The sequence below is a fragment of the Alexandromys fortis genome, unplaced genomic scaffold (assembly GCF_014885135.2).
Source record: "Alexandromys fortis isolate MF-2015 unplaced genomic scaffold, M_Fortis_MF-2015_v1.1 scaffold_48, whole genome shotgun sequence".
NCBI classification, from domain to species: Eukaryota; Metazoa; Chordata; class Mammalia; order Rodentia; family Cricetidae; genus Alexandromys; species Alexandromys fortis.
The window spans coordinates 11,206,473-11,222,565 of record NW_026067947.1 but is presented as its reverse complement, the minus strand read 5'-3'; positions in this window follow the sequence as shown (position 1 = coordinate 11,222,565).

Sequence of the window (16,093 nt, the reverse complement as noted above, 5' to 3'; positions counted from 1 at the left end):
ATCCCCCTGCCTCTCTGGATATTATGGGCCTGAAGGCAGAGTGTATCTCGGACTCAGCCCTGGGGCCCGAGTCACAAACTAAGAAAATGACACCCGGGAGCCTGCTGTGTTAGCTAGCAGGCTACGCGCTTGAGTCGGGGGCAAAATAGCCCGACGTTGGACGCCAAAATGTAACGGCGTAAGCGAATGCAGACAGATTGTCAAAATATAGACAGCTTTAATGTAGGAATAGACTTACAGAACCACCGTTCCCGCGGAGACCAGGAAAGCAGAAGCAAGCCCTGGGAGCACGCTAGCCAAATTTATAGGAAAACTGTAGCCTGAGGCGAACACGCCCCCTAAGGGGTGGGACTTATCCCTATTGTCCTGAATTCAATGACCATATATTTTGCTGAGAATTTTTTCGTGTATACTCATCAGGGAAATTGGCTTTTTGTTTTCCTTATTTATCTTGTTTCATAATTGAAGGGTATGGGTCACTGTGGTCAATAAGTTGTAGTAACAAGATCTTGAGGAAGCTGGTCACATTGCATCACAGTCAAGAAGCAGAGAGCAATAAATGTTCATGCTCAACTTGCTTTTTCCTTTGATTCAGTCTGCTACCCAAACCCATGGAACCACTTGTATTCTGGTTAGGTCCTCTCACTTCCTGTAACTTAATCTAAGTAATCCCTCTCATACATCTGCACATTTGTTTCCACGGTGATTCTAAATTCCATCACTTAGATGACTTGCTATAATCATTAATAAGATTGTATTTTCAGGACTGCTCTATCAGCTTGTAATCATCATTCATTACCCTGCTTAGTTGCAACTTGCCAGTTCCTGATGACTCTTAACTGAGAACATGGATGAATGTTTGCTATGCATCTCCAGAACCTAACCCAGAATAGGACACTACAATCAGCATTTAATGAATGGTGGTGGAATGACTGAATTAAATATGATTTGTCAAAATCACAAATCGCATTAAACAGAGTGAAACATCTTACAGTTTTTTGGATAGTAGAGAGTTTCCAAAATTATCTCAGCAGATTAATACCATGGGCCATGTATAACAAGATGAAATGTTAGAGGGAGAATATGATGAAGAAAGGAAGCAGATGGGGAAGGAGTGAGTTTTAATTAACTGTCAGTTTAATATGGTCTCAAGGTGGAGTGGCGAGAAAGCTGATGCAGCCTCTGACTGCAATAATTGGAATGCACACACTCCACATGAGAGAATGCAGTTTCCTTCTCCTCTGCACTCCTGGACGATTGCTCCAAATTCTGGGAGGAAATATATACTTAAAAGAGGTGAGTCTAATGAGGGTAGCCACAATGATGCATAAGGAAGTCCATTTACTGTCCCCGGGTGATTTATAAAGCATCTAAGTGTATTGAGCTCTCTATTGTGGAGGCCGGGAGGTGCAAGAACAGGGGCTGGCATTTCCTTGGTGTCACATGTGTAGCTTCTCATTACATTATCCTGGCAGGTATACTGTGACATGTCCTATCATAGTTTAATTCAAATCTGCCCCAGGTCAGCATTTTCATCACATGTGTTTGTTTGATGTTTATCTAGCGATGGCTCATATAGCAAAGGAAGGTGATATCTAGACCCTCCATTACGGTCAGCACGCTGACTCACACTGAGAAGGACTTTGTAGTAGGGAATTGCTTAGATGTTGATATTGGTATAAAGAGAAATGAAGATTGAGTTTTCTAATATTCTGTAAGAAAAAGAAGTTAGAAGGGAATGCCTTCAAAAAATAGTTAGAAATTAGAGTGTCTTTAAAAGAAAGAAAATCTTGAGCTCAGAGCCTCAGGACGCTGACCCAGAGGATGAGAACATGTTCACCCGGTGCTTCAGAGATCAATGCTGTATACTCAGGAATGAAATACTTGTCAGGTTGAAGGAGGTGATGGGCCAGATGTTCTTCCAGGCCCTTTCTGTGCAGTAGCGCACCTTCCGGTTGAAGAACTAATCAAGTTCCCACGAGGGACAGTGGAAGGAAGATCCCTTATTCTGTGGTGTGGTTGAATTCCTTTGTGCATGAAAGTGAGTTCTGACTTGATTTTTCTTCCCTCACTGTGGACTAGGTAGGAGTGTCCACTGATTCCACAATTCAAATCTCCATGGCAGAGCCATTTAGAGGTTCCGCGGAATGGAACGGAAGTAGACAGGGGCAATGTCAAGAGAGGCAAGTGCAGGAGGGCCCTATGCACACAAAAGAACTCTCCAAGACTGAAGCTTCATGACTCTTTCTTCTCTCTCTGTGCTCCCAGGACACGGAGTCATCTTTCCCTAGGCGTACGCTCCTGGGCATGCAGAGGACTTTCCCCTGTATGGTCCAGACAGCTGCTTTGGCCTTCTTCCAGGACTCTTACTGGCCTCCCAACAGCTGGTTTGGAACAACTGTTGCCAAGTGTTTGGCTGTCTTTGCATTACTCACGTTTTCTTACAGAAATCTCTGCTTCCATGTCTCACAGCAGACAGTGAGCTCTTTTGAGGGTGGAGGCAGGATCTGCTTCATGCTTTGTCCCCTGGTGCTTAACAACTGTAAATTGTACCCTTGCCTATAAGGAAACACGTATGGCTGAGTGAATGAATGAATGAATGAATGAATGAAATATTTCCCTGCTTTGCTTTACCTAGAGTTTGAATCTGTTCAGGAATTCAATTACCTATGTGGATCTTATTGAGATCAATTCTGGGGTTGAAGAGTGTGTCTTTTCAGTCCTATTATGTTTTGTTTATAATGTCTCTTGATGAAAACTGATAGAAATACCTCCTCTGAGGCATATATATAATTTTCATCAAATGGTTAGTTGGAAAGCGTCGGTGAGTAAAGCCCTACTAGTATTGATTCATTCCCAAATGAATGTGCTGAGTTAAAGCATTGTTTCTCTGAAGTGGCTGTTGTTAATTTTCATGCCATCCTATTAGAACAGAAGGGGGTCTTTGGATGGCTTCAAAGGAGAGACCAGACAGGGAAGCTAGGACCTCCAACTGTTGCCCCTGCTTCCAACACCATTCTTGTAAATAATCATTCCCCTATGAAACTACCTTAGACAAAGAGATTTGCTATACTAAGCATGTTGAATAAACACCAGCACTGTTTGTGAGTAATGAACAAGGAAGATTAAAGAAAGAAAATAGCTGTGTGTATTATTATTGTTGTTGTTAATTATGGTGTAAAGGTTAAAACATAAAATTTACCATGTTAACTATTTTTTCTTTTGTTTTTGCTTTTGATTTTTGAAGGGCCTCATGCATACCAGGCTGACATTGTACCATTGAGTAATACCCCAACCATATTATATATTTTTGAAAGTCTTTGTTATAGTCATGTTAGCTATATGCACAGTTTGTGCAACAGATCTCTAGAAACTTCTTACCTCATAAATAAAACATAATAGCATTTTATAAAAATGGTATGGCATTTTGTTATTAATTGTTGACTTCAGCCAATCTTTTGATGTATATTCTTTCTCCTCTTGCCAAATTTATTTATAATAATATAAATCTAGTTGCCTCTTATTTTCCGCACAATGGGAAGGATACTGGCACAATGAACTAAAGATTCTTCAGTCTTAAATGCTATGTCTAGACCTTCTTTATATGGTGGAAATATTTGAGGACTAGGACTTCATACAAATGTTCTAATTTATCTCTCTTATTTGAAAATAGATCCAAGGACTAAATGACTTTAGTTGCAGTCGTAGAATCAGTTAATGACAGCATATGGACTAGCTGTCTTATCTTCTGATCAAACATGGTTTACCAGCTTAATTGACTTCATTGCCAAAATCAAGGGTTAGGGGATTATCTGCATGGCATGAGCTATGTGCGTAGAACAAACTATTTTAAACTGCCATTGGTAGTCAGGAGGAAGGAGCACATGAGGGAAGCAATGTGTCGAATAGCTAACTGCTTCATGCCAGGATCTGTACTATGGACTTGATTTGGACTGTTTCATCTTATTTTCAAGTTTGAATTTATTAATTTTAAATTTATTCTTTAAGTCACAGGAAAATGCACATGATGTATATTTTGCTATCTTAACCATTTAAAAGTATTTGGCTCAGTGGCATGCTATTCTATTTTCCATTATTATAATAAAATGCCAAAAATGGGTTACTTTATAAACAAAATCAATTTGTTCTATGTCATGGTTCTAGTGGCCCAATGTTGACAGGCTGAATCTGCCAAAGGGCAGCCTACTGACAGAATCTAGAGGTGACACAGGATGTGGCAGGAGACAGATAGAACTTGTGTGTGTGTGTGTAAATGTTCTAGAAGGGGTTTATTATTATTTTACAGATGAGAGAACAGAGTGAAAATATTAGATAAGTCCCCTGTGGTCACAAAGCCTATGAAGGAGAGCGATAAGGACTAAATCCAGAAATACCTGCATCTGAGTCATATTATTGTTCGTGTTTGAAGCTGTCTCCCAGTATTGGAAATACAATTTATCTGTACCTGTGTGGTTGGTGAAAGTCCTTAACATTGCATGTTACAGCCTTTATTTCTTTAATTTGCAGATAATCTGAAAGGAGCCTTTTAAGAATATCTTTAAATTGCTCTAGTCTTTAACCTTTAATGTTTATCTACTTGCTGGAAATAAGGTGTTAATTCAAAGTGATTTTATCATGCTGTAAATAGGTGGCAGTATTAAAAGTAAACTTTGTTTAAAGATGCAGTTCTTTGGTGAAGGAAATAATAAAAACATCAGTTTGCAATGTCAAGAAGAGTCATTATGCCCTTTAGAGTTGAGGGCAAACATTATCTACCACAATGTCTTCTCCAGGAAGCAAAACCAAAGCACAGAGAGCTTTAAGAATCATGCCCTCACTTTAATGATAATAGTAGCAAACATTTATTGCCTTGAAGCTGTGTACCAAGCACTGTGGTGTTTTGAAAGAGCCTCAGAGGCTCATATTTGAATTCTTGGTCATTAGAGAGTAGTACTATGTGAGAGGGATTAGGAGGCCCTTTCCCTTGTTGTTGTAGTAGGTGTGGCCTTTTTGGAGAAAGTATGTCACAGGGGTGGGCTTTGGGATTTCAAAAACTCCAAACAGTCCTAGTGGCTTTCTTCTTGCTGCCTGCAGATCTAGATGTGGAACTCTTCACTATTTCTCCAGTACCACATCTGCCTGCATCCCACCATGTTCCATACTGTGATGGAAATGGACTGAATCTCTGAAACTGTAAGCACGCTCCAAATGTTTTCCTTTTTAAGACTTGCTATGGTCATGGTGCCTCTTCACAGCAATAGAACACTGATTAAGACACATGCATTATGGGGTTTAATCCTCCCAGCATCCTTTTGGTGTCTGAATTGTGTGGTTTTATATGTCAACTTGACACAAGCTAGAGTCATCAGAGGAAGGAGCCTCAACAGAGGAAATACTTCCTTGAGAAACTGTTGTAAAGAATTTTTTTTTTTTTTACTTAATGATCAATGGGAAATGACTCATCCTAAGGTGGGTGGTACCATCCCTGGGCTTCTGGTCATCTTTTTTATAAAAGGGTGGGCTGAGCAAGCTATGGGAATTAAGCCAGTAAGCAGTTCCCCTCTATGGCTTCCGCATCAGCTCCTGCCTCCAGGATTCTGCCATTTTTGAATTCTTGTCCTGGCTTCCTGCAGTGATGAGCAACAATGCTGAAGTACAAGTCAAATAAACCCTTTCCTCCCCAACTTGTTTTTTTAGTCATGGTGTTTTGTCACAGCGATAAAACCCTAACTAAGGCAGTGACAGTACTTCAATAGTCATTCTGGAAAGAAGAAGCCATAAAGAGAGAGATCAATAACTGTTTCAAGGTATCCCTGAGTGTAGCTTTGTTTAGTAATGTATTTATAGATGCCCCCAATTTCATTTGAGGTCAGTGGGATGAGCTCTGTTTAGTATGACTGGGATCACTTAAAAGGGGAATCTTGTTGACAGAAGTTTCTGTTCCACCATGTCCCACAGCTGTTTATTCCCAAATAAACACATAGAGGTCCACATTAATTATAAACTGATTGGTCTAGTATCTTATGCTTCTTATTAACTCTTATAACTTGGCCAATAAGCATTTATTGAAAATAATACAAGTGACAGGATAAAAGACCATTGTCCCATAGCAGAATCTGAGGTAAGCTAAGTTAGGGTGTGAGACAGACCCCTGGGCATAGAGATAGGTGCACACTGGGAAAAGACAGTATGACAATTAATCTTCATTGTCAGTTTGGTGGGTTTTAGAATCATTGTGAGAAAAGATAATTGTGCAATTCTGTGAGAGGTATTCTAGATAAGGTTAACTGAGGTGAGAAAACCTACCCTCAATGGAGGTTGCATCATTCCATAATCTGAGGTCCTAGACTAAAGAATAAATGAGAAAGGGACTGAATTCAAAAACCATTGCTGACTATGCATGAATGTGACCAGCTCCCTCAGGCTACTGTGCCTAACCTTCCCTGATGTATGATGGATGGTTTCTTGGCACTATGAGCCAAGGTAAGACTTTCCTTTTTTGAGGTTGCATTTTTTATTATGTCTAATTGCAGTGATGATGTAAATATCAAGACAGAGACCACGTGGAAAGAGCTAGGAGCCTCTTTGGCCATGGAATGCTGAGGATTGCTAACAAATATTAGACAAGAGGAAGTAAGTGTGCTCCTGTGGCACCTTAATTTCAGTCTTCCATCCTCCAGAGCTGTGAAGCAACAAACTTCTGTTGTTACACTACCAGGTGTTTGGTGTATTGTTCCAGTGTTTGATGTATTGTTCCAGAGGCTCAGGAAACTAGCAATAGTTCAAAACCTATAGCAAGTGCTAGGGTGGATATTTGGACAAATGCATCTATCAAGGGTTCAATAGCCATAACCTATTACTATTTGTAATACTATCAATATTATTCACTGTTATTATTAATAGTGAATTCTCATTTTCCTTTTCCTAAAGCTAGTACTATTGTCTGCATATTTTGTTATAAGCTAGGTCATGATTATCATTGGAAACCCATTGAACTTCTACAACACCAAATAGAAAATCAGTTACTTACACATAAGCAACTTGGCAAGTCCAGACAACAGCCTCCACTAAAAGGAAGTACACCTTTAAGAACCTACATCTGTAGGAACTTTACAGGGTACATTTGTGAAATGATCCCCAAATACCTTCCTGTCTTAGTTACTTACCTTATTGCTGCAACAAAATAACCAACACAAATAATTGAAGGACAGAAAGGCTTGTTTTGGCTTATAGTTCCAGGACACACAACCCTTTATGTCAGGAGAGGTGTGGTGGCAGGTGTAGAAGGCAGGCAAGCTAAAGTGCATTCGTAGTCAGGATGCACAGGGTAATGAGTCTTAGGCTTTCTCTGTCCTTTTGATTCAGTCTGGATCAGAGCCCATGAATGGTACTATCTGTATTTAGGATGGGATTTTCCCATCTCTGTTATCCTAGTCTAGACAATACTCCACCACATACATGTTCAGAGACTTGTTTCCATGGTGATTCTAAATCTCATTAAGTTGACAATCAAGACAAACCATCACACTGCCCAAACCTGAAGCCATGCTTTCTGAGCTGGTAATGAGAGGCAAGACTGACAGTTGAAGTCTGTGTTTTTATGAGGATTTATATGGAGAGGATCATTATGACTCTCAATTCTGTGTCAGCGCCTACCATCTGCATACGTATCCACAGAAATGTAATTTAACTCCTTAATTTTCCAGACCTGCAGATAATTGGCTCCATAGAGACACAGCAACTCGGGTTCTTAATCCCAACATCAGAAATGCTGCTTACTAGCTCCCTTTGAAGTTAAGTAAATGAAATGAACAAGAGAGAAGGATGCAGAGGGGAAAGCAAGAACTATTTCTGGGTCCTTTATCATACAGTGGATCTCAGTTTTTTCAGATAAATCAGACGGAATAGAGCCAGATCCCATTACCCCACCTTCTCCCACCTTATAGCTTAGCAGAATTCTCATGTATTAGCATGCAGAATTACTTAGTAGAAAATAAATAGACTTCTTTTCTTGTTATATAGACTATCATAACATTTTCTGGCAAATTTGAACAGTTGAGTGAGATGACCTTGTGAATAAAGCCACAACAAGGACATAAGATGCCTGGCTAAAACTTGTTTTTGATATTGACCCACTTTGGAATTCAGGTAAGTCATGTGACTGTCATGACCTTGTTTGGGTTATTTATAAAACATCAGATACATCATCTCAAAGCTGTGGTATGTGGGTTTTTACAAGGATAAATGTGGTGAATTTCTTAAAACATGGAGTCTTTACAAGTCTTTAAAAGGGTACTATTAGAAAACACATCCTCAGATTTGTTTGTGGCATGTGATGGTTTCAATGCTTAGCATATTTGGCAAGAATTGGGTACTATTAGGAAACTATTTATACCTCTTTTCTCATATAGTCTTTTACCATAGTTTTGGAGTCAAGATAACTCCACAAATCTTCATTACATTTCAATAGCTCTGGTTATATCCAAGGGTGAATGAGTCCAGGTGAATAGTTATACAGCCAGCCACAGATAACTTGCGCTTAAGTTGGAGTGGTAAGGTTCATATCTTTATCCTGACTTGACTTCCTACTCTCAACTAATTTCCAAAAGCTCAGATGCTCTGAGTTTTGAGATAGCTTGTTTATATCCTTTTATCTTGGCATTGATAATAAATAGTTAGGCTATCTTGTTGTAGGGAGATTGCTTGTTTGTTTTCCAGCTTCCTAGACTCCCAAAATAACCACACAGAAACTGTATTAATGGGCTAGAGCCCATTAGCTCTAGCTTCTTATTGCCTAACTTTTACATCTTAATTTAACCCATTTCCATTAATCTGTGCATCACTATGAGGTCGTGGCCTATCAGCAAAGTTTCAGCACATTTGTCTCTGGCAGCTTCATGGTTCCTCTCTGACTCCACCCTTCCTTCTCTCCACATTCAGTTTAGTTTTCCCCACCTAGTTCTGTTCTACCCTATCAGCCAAGCCAGTTTCTTTATTAACCAATGGTATTCACAGCATACAGAGAGGAATTCCATATCACTATCTTATTGTTTTTTTATTAAAGATTTCTGTCTCTTCCCCACCGCTGCCTCCCCTTTCCCTCCCCCTCCCCCAACCAAGTCCCCCTCCCTCGTCAGCCCAAAGAACAATCAGGGTTCTCTGCCCTGTGGGAAGTCCAAGGACCACCCTCCTCCATCCAGGTCTAGTAAGGTGAGCATCCAAACTGCCTAGGCTCCCACAAAGCCAATACGTGCAGTAGGATCAAAAACCCATTGCCATTGTTCTTGAGGTCTCAGTAGTTCTCATTGTCTGCTATGTTCAGTGAGACCGGTTTTAACCCAGGCTTTTTCAGACCCAGGTCAGCTGGCCTTGGTGAGTTCCCAATAGAACATCCCCATTGTCTCAGTGTGTGGGTGCCCCCCTCACGGTCCTGAGTTCCTTGCTCGTGCTCTCTCTCCTTCTGCTCCTGATTTGGACCTTGAGATTTCAGTCCGGTGCTCCAATGTGGGTATCTGTCTCTGTCTCCTTTCATCGCCTGATGAAGGTTAATATTCAGGAGGATGCCTATATGTTTTTCTTTGGGTTCTCCTTCTTATTTAGCTTCTCTAAGAACCCGAATTATAGGCTCAATGTCCTTTATTTATGGCTAGAAACCAAATATGAGTGAGAACATCCCATGTTCCTCTTTTTGGTTCTGGCTTACCTCACTCAGGATAGTGTTTTCTATTTCCATCCATTTGCCTGCAAACTTCAAGAAGTCCTTGTTTTTTACTGCTGAGTAGTACTCTAATATGTATGTATTCCATACTTTCTTCATCCATTCTTCAATTGAAGGGCATCTGGGTTGTCTTCACCAACCCCGCAACTGACAAAGGTCTGATCTCCAAAATATATAAAGAACTCAAGAAACTAGACTGTAAAAGGCTAATCAACCCAATTGTAAAATGGGGCACTGAGCTGAACAGAGATCTCTCAACAGAAGAAGTTCAAATGGCCAAAAGACACCTAAGGTCATGCTCAACTTCCTTAGAGATCAGGTAAATGTAAATCAAGACAACTTTAAGATACCATCTTACACCTGTCAGAATGGCCTTTGCTGGAGAGATTGTGGAGAAAGGGGTACACTCATCCATTGCTGGTGGGAATGCAAACTTGTGCAACCACTCTGGAAAGCAGTGTGGCAGTTTCTCAGAAAATTCGGGATCAACCTACCCCTGGACCCAGCAATACCACTCTTGGGAATATACCCAAGAGAGGCCTTATCATACAACAAAAATATATGCTCTGCTATGTTCACTATCTTATTAAGCTGGGATCTTATCTGACTTTTGCCCCTTGCTTGAGAAACTTAGATACCAAACAATAGATCTTGCGTTTTCTTTATAAGTACCTCTAGATGACCAATCGCTAGTGTTATCAAGGGTTCCATAGGGTAACCCATCTCATTCTTAGTTTTAGACTCAGTCAAAGAGGAATAAAGGCTTGGCTTCCATAAAACTTTGAAGGGACAACTAGAGCAATTGCTCCCTAAATCCTGCTTGCAATTTCCAGATTAACAATATAGCCTTAATTAGGTTTCCTTATCTTCTTCAAAGCTGCCATGTACCTTCTAATCCTGTCATTTCGCTCTCACTGGTTTTGAGCTTTTCTAAAGTGCAGTCAACTGAAACAGACAGTATTTATTATTTCTCATTGTTTCTGAGTTGCCTCCATCTTTCTGATCTAGGTTGATTATACTGAGATTGGCATGTCTAAGATGTCTTTGTTAATCGGTCTGAAGGTGGGTAGGCTGGTTTTCGAGGAGCTTTTGGGGGACAGCTTATCTTGGAGTACTTGGTCTCTCGGCCTCTAGCAGACAAATATTTATCGGTTCACACGAAGTCGCAGGGTTTCTAGGCAGAAAGTGTAGGGCAGGCACCCAACACATTTCCTGACTTCATCTCATTCCTAATGCATCTCACTCTACTGAAATGCTGTACTTGACCTCACCACTGGGACAGACTCATCACAAAGCAACAAAAATTGTTATGCTTTCACAGTATGCTAAGTATACTGGGTAGTGGAAAGTGGAATATAACTTTGGTTTTCCAGAAGTTTAAGGGGTATTTGTCATTAAAGGGTCACTTTAAATGCTACCTCTCCTTTAAATTTTACTTTGCTTTTAAATTTAACTCTCCTTTAAATTTTACTTTGATCGCTTTTTAAATTATAGGTATATGTGGAGTTGAGGTGGGGAGGGCGATATGAGCTTATTAACACAGGTGCCCTTGGAATCAAGAGGATAGCATTGGATCTGCTATAGGTAATTGAGAGGTGCCTGATAGGGTGTTGGGAGCAGAATTCAAGTTTCCTGTAAGAGCAGACTTGCTTCTAACCAGTAAGTCATCTCTCCAGCCCTCGCTTAAATTATTTACAATACCTTCTTAGATAAAAGTAATTTTACCTCTTACTAAACTCCCAAGGTAATTTAATGGCCCTTTTCAAGGTTCCACTTAGCTACTTTGTGGTATTAAAGTTAACACTTACATGTATATTTCTTTCAGTATTTTTTATTCATTTTTTCATGTATTCAACAAGAATATATCTGACACCAAATATCAGAAACCCTCTAGGCATTTAGAACGCTATTGTAAACAAAATAAATTGTTTGGAAAGAGGAAAGGGAAGAGGGGAATTATGTTATTATATCATATTTTTAAATAATGAAATAATTTTTTATAACCTAACAAATTGCTTGCTCTCTTTAGCCTTCATTTTAGTAGAATGGGAAGTAAACAGAAAACATAATAAGGAAATTATATAACATGTTCTCAATGAATGTATAATAACAAATATACATAAGTATAGATTGCCATTTTATAATGTATATCGACATTACTTTGGGATAATATCTAAGGAGTCACCTCGTGTGAAAGCAACATCTTTTGTTTTCAAGACAGTGTTTCTCTATGTAGCCCTGACTATCTTGGAACTCATTCTATAGACCATGCTGTCCTCAAACTCAGAGATCTGCCTGCATCTGCATCTTGAGCGCTAGGATTAAAGACATGTGCCACCACCACTGTATAGAACCAACACTTTTTAATCTAATCTGGTGCCTCCTCTAGGAAAAAAGGTCGACGGATGCCTGGCTTTGCTGATAAAGGGAGTATGTCAAAGTCCTACATGATTCTTTTCATGAGCCACAGGTTGGCTGTGAGGAGAAAGAATTATTTTTTATAGCTTTCTGGTTATTGTTGAACCAAGTGTTTAATTAGGGTTACATACAGGAGTATGCACAACTTAACAGTCACTACACAGTAGCTATATCTGCACTCTGCCAAATGAAGTGTCTCTGGCCAAAACTGACAGCAGAAACATTTTATGGGAATAAAAAAATATTTGAAGGCAATTTGACTATCATAGCATTTCTGTTTAGCAAAACAGCTGCAATAGCTTCCTTCTGAGGGCCTATGACTTCTTCAACCATGGGTTTTTGACCAAATTTATAGTAACAGATATGGATTTCCTTCTGTGGAGTGGGCCTTAAAACCAGTAAGAAAGCACTTGACCATCAGAGAACAATTGTGACTCCATTACACCAGTGGGAACATCTTGATTGGCAGGTTGGTAATGTATGTAGCACAGGTTGACTACGGGCCCACAGCTGAGTAAAACTATTAATGACAGTCCTTATGTCAGCAGCATGTAACCTTCTGGAACTAGTAAAGCTAACCAACAGGGAGAAAACTTCCATCTCAACAACAACTTATTTCTTCATGCCCTGTTAGCAAACAAGTAGTGTGTTCAGTGATAGGATTTTTCTCACTAAATTCTTGTAGGTAGGCAACAGTGGGGAATCGAAGGATTTCTCACGTATGCTGCATATGATAAGACTTTGTGTGAATTATCAAATCTTGACCAGTTTTGAAGCTTGACAGAAATTTTTGTGATACCTAGTCCAAGTATCTTCTCTGGGCAGCTGAAAATCAAGGGAGATACTTTAAGATAATGGGGACATTCTTCATATTTGTGGGTCTTGGGAATCCATCAAGTCTTTCATGGTGCCCCTTACAAGTGGAGTTCCCCCATTACTCTGAGAAATAAGGACAGGCTCATGGGAGACCTGGTCTATGTTGGAGAAAATCCTGTGGCAACTCCAAGGGGCCTTGTGAAAATATGGTCCATTTATGGACCCTCCGTGGAGCATGGCAGTGCCTATCCCTGTTTATCTGGGATTATATGGGTTCTAACAAGAAATATCCCCTCTTTAGGTGCATAATAGTTTCTTCTATGAAGTGAGGAGGAAAGATATTTGAATTCACTAACTAGTAATATTGCTGTTAACTTGATTAGATTCCCAGGAATTACAATAGACATTTTCCTTATTTATACTCCCTATTTCCAAAAGAGTGTCTTGGGGAGTCTGAAAGGTACACCCATATTATTTCTTGTAGTTTCAGTTTCTAGTAGGCTATTTTCTGGAGACAGTGGGTGACTTTTCTTAAAGACATATTCTTAGGAAAGGGGGCATCTGATCCCTAGAGAAGGACATAGACTGTGGCAGACACATTCCTGGAATTTTCTGTCAGACTTCCCATTAATTTCCCCAGGTTTCAGTCTTCTGATTTTCAATTCTCTTTCAAATCAGCCTTGTCCCTGCAGTGTCTGGTAAAACTAAGCTGCTTCAGGACTGGTCAAGGAAGAATTTCGTCCCTGTTATGCTGTTCTGGTTGCAGCCGTGAGAGAAGAGTCTTGCAGAATCTTTGGAGTGTCTGCTTGCATGTGACTTCTTGCTGGGTTTTAATGAAGCCAAATCGAATGTTAGAGAACTCAAGAGATATTGTGTTCTCTTCTGGACAGCAAATCTTTGTGTCGATTTAAACTCTAGCTATTCAGATTCAACGTCATTCTAGGATGGTTTACACTGAAAGGAATGGAGATAAAGTCATTCTTAGCAAGAGTTCTTGGAGTCAACTTTGGCAATTCGGTGTCCACTGTGTTGCATCTATGGAGGGTTTTTTTTTTTCAATAGCTGGTAGATATTTCAAGGTGGTAAGTTCTTTCTCAGTTAAAGTTCAAGTAGGGTTACCCTGGGCTTCATGCCAAACTGTTGTGTGGCTGACTTTCTGTTGTGAAGTCATCTATTCAAGCAATATTTATTGGGCACTGACCATGTGTAGGCAATGTGCTAAGATCCAGAGATTCAGAGAAACAGGTATTAGGGGTGCTTTGCCCTTTGCCTGGAGAATTCTCTGTGCTATCAATGTAATGGTGGTAATGAGGCAGTGAACTGCCTCTCATTCTCTCTCTGTATGCTGATGATGTTCTGTGCAAGTTCCTGTGGCTCTCTGCCTGAGGGATTTCAGACAGGAAAGGGTAACTGTGCCAGGAGTCAATGTCCCTAGGAGTAGCTTTCCACTGGTAGTGGATGGGAATTAGTGGGCAGACAGCTCAGCTTCTGTTCTCATTCAGCCCCAGAGGATTGTAATAGAATTAAGCCTCAGTTGCCCACTGCCATAGCTGGCTAGGCAGTGCATTCATAAACTGACAAACCTTTGCTATCTGACTTTCCTACATCTTACCTCTGTTTCTGACTTACATGCAAATGAATTACTGGCTGACAAGCCTTGTCGCAGGTACTACTTCTGGGGCCACACAGCCTGAGCCAAGAAGCAAAAACAGAGGACAGAGGTCTTCATTGCTGCTCATTAGTGGAGAATTCAGACAGAATGGGTAATTGCAGTACCATATAAAAGCTAACATGTATTGCGCAATCTCAAAGCAATTCTAATAAAACGAAGAAATATTATCATTCCCATTTGCATAAAAGGAAATCAAAGCTTTTAAAGCCTAAAGGTGGTCCAGGGGCCAATCCAGCCATTAGTTACAGAGGAATTAAACCCAAGCCTAGATGATTTCAGAGTTGGAGTTCTTCCATGGAGTTACCTGTTTCTCTCTAAGTTCTTCCTTCTCGGTTGGCAGATGGTTTCAGAAGTGTTTGATTTATTAGAAAAATCTTAACAGGGGCTGAAGTCATGGGCCATAAACATGGCCAGGTGTCTAACTAATGGTTGTCATCTATCACACGGAGCCCTGGCACAGAGCAGTAAGGCAGTAGGACCTAGGAATGCCTCAGGCGCAAGACACTCACCCCTTTAAGTCAGCTGGTTGTTTTAGCACCCTCCCTTTCTTCACATGGCAGCCAGGCCCTGGGAACATATGAGCTGCTTGGTGAAGCATAGCCTGTGGGCCCTGGCATCTTGGATAATGGCAACTGAGACTGTCTTCTCTGCAGTGGTCCAGGCCCCAGCCTTGCCAGCTTACTGCCTCACTGCTTTAGTGTAAGGTTGGGGTTGGGGGAGGTGAGTCACTTTTGCCTCCACTTCCCAGGTCACTAAGGGCACCAGCTCATCACTGGCAGCTAATTGCTCCTTTCTCCAAGTAACCCTTTGGTCCATTCCAGGTCACTGGGGCACACTTTCCCACGGGAAGCCAGAGAAAATGAGAGGCAGCTTGTTACCGAGTTTGCCGAGAGATGCTGTTATGGGGAACAGCACCAGGCACCTGGGGAGAGCAGGCAGAACACTCCTGGGGCTAATGGGCCTCCTACTAGTGCTGGCCGAGATGTTACTCACCGTCAGAATTCTGCAGTAAGAGGCCAGCAGCCTCTTTTACTCTCTCAATCCTCCCACCAAATTAAAAACAATCAATAATTCACCAAAAGTTGTAATTCTTACAACTCTATGGTAAACAGCTCCATTTTGTTCTGAATAGAAAAAAATCTAGATCAGTATTTCCAGTACCAGGAGCGCCGGCTGCTTGACTTTGGACCAGTGATCTTGTCTCTTCCAACCCCAGCATCTCTAGCAATCAGATGAGATGAGGACTTTTCCCTTAGGCCCTGAAGACAATATGGAGTAGCTAGGATTTTACCCATTGCCTTTTGTGGTACCAAAACATATACTGCTTCTTCCTAGATAGAGTGTTATATAGTGAAGACTCAGTAACTTCGCTGCCAGGTTGGGCCATGCCACCACACTGAAACTGTGAAGGTGATATGAAATATTTATCCACTGTATTCGTTGTCACCTTTGCTGTCCTTGCAAGCCAT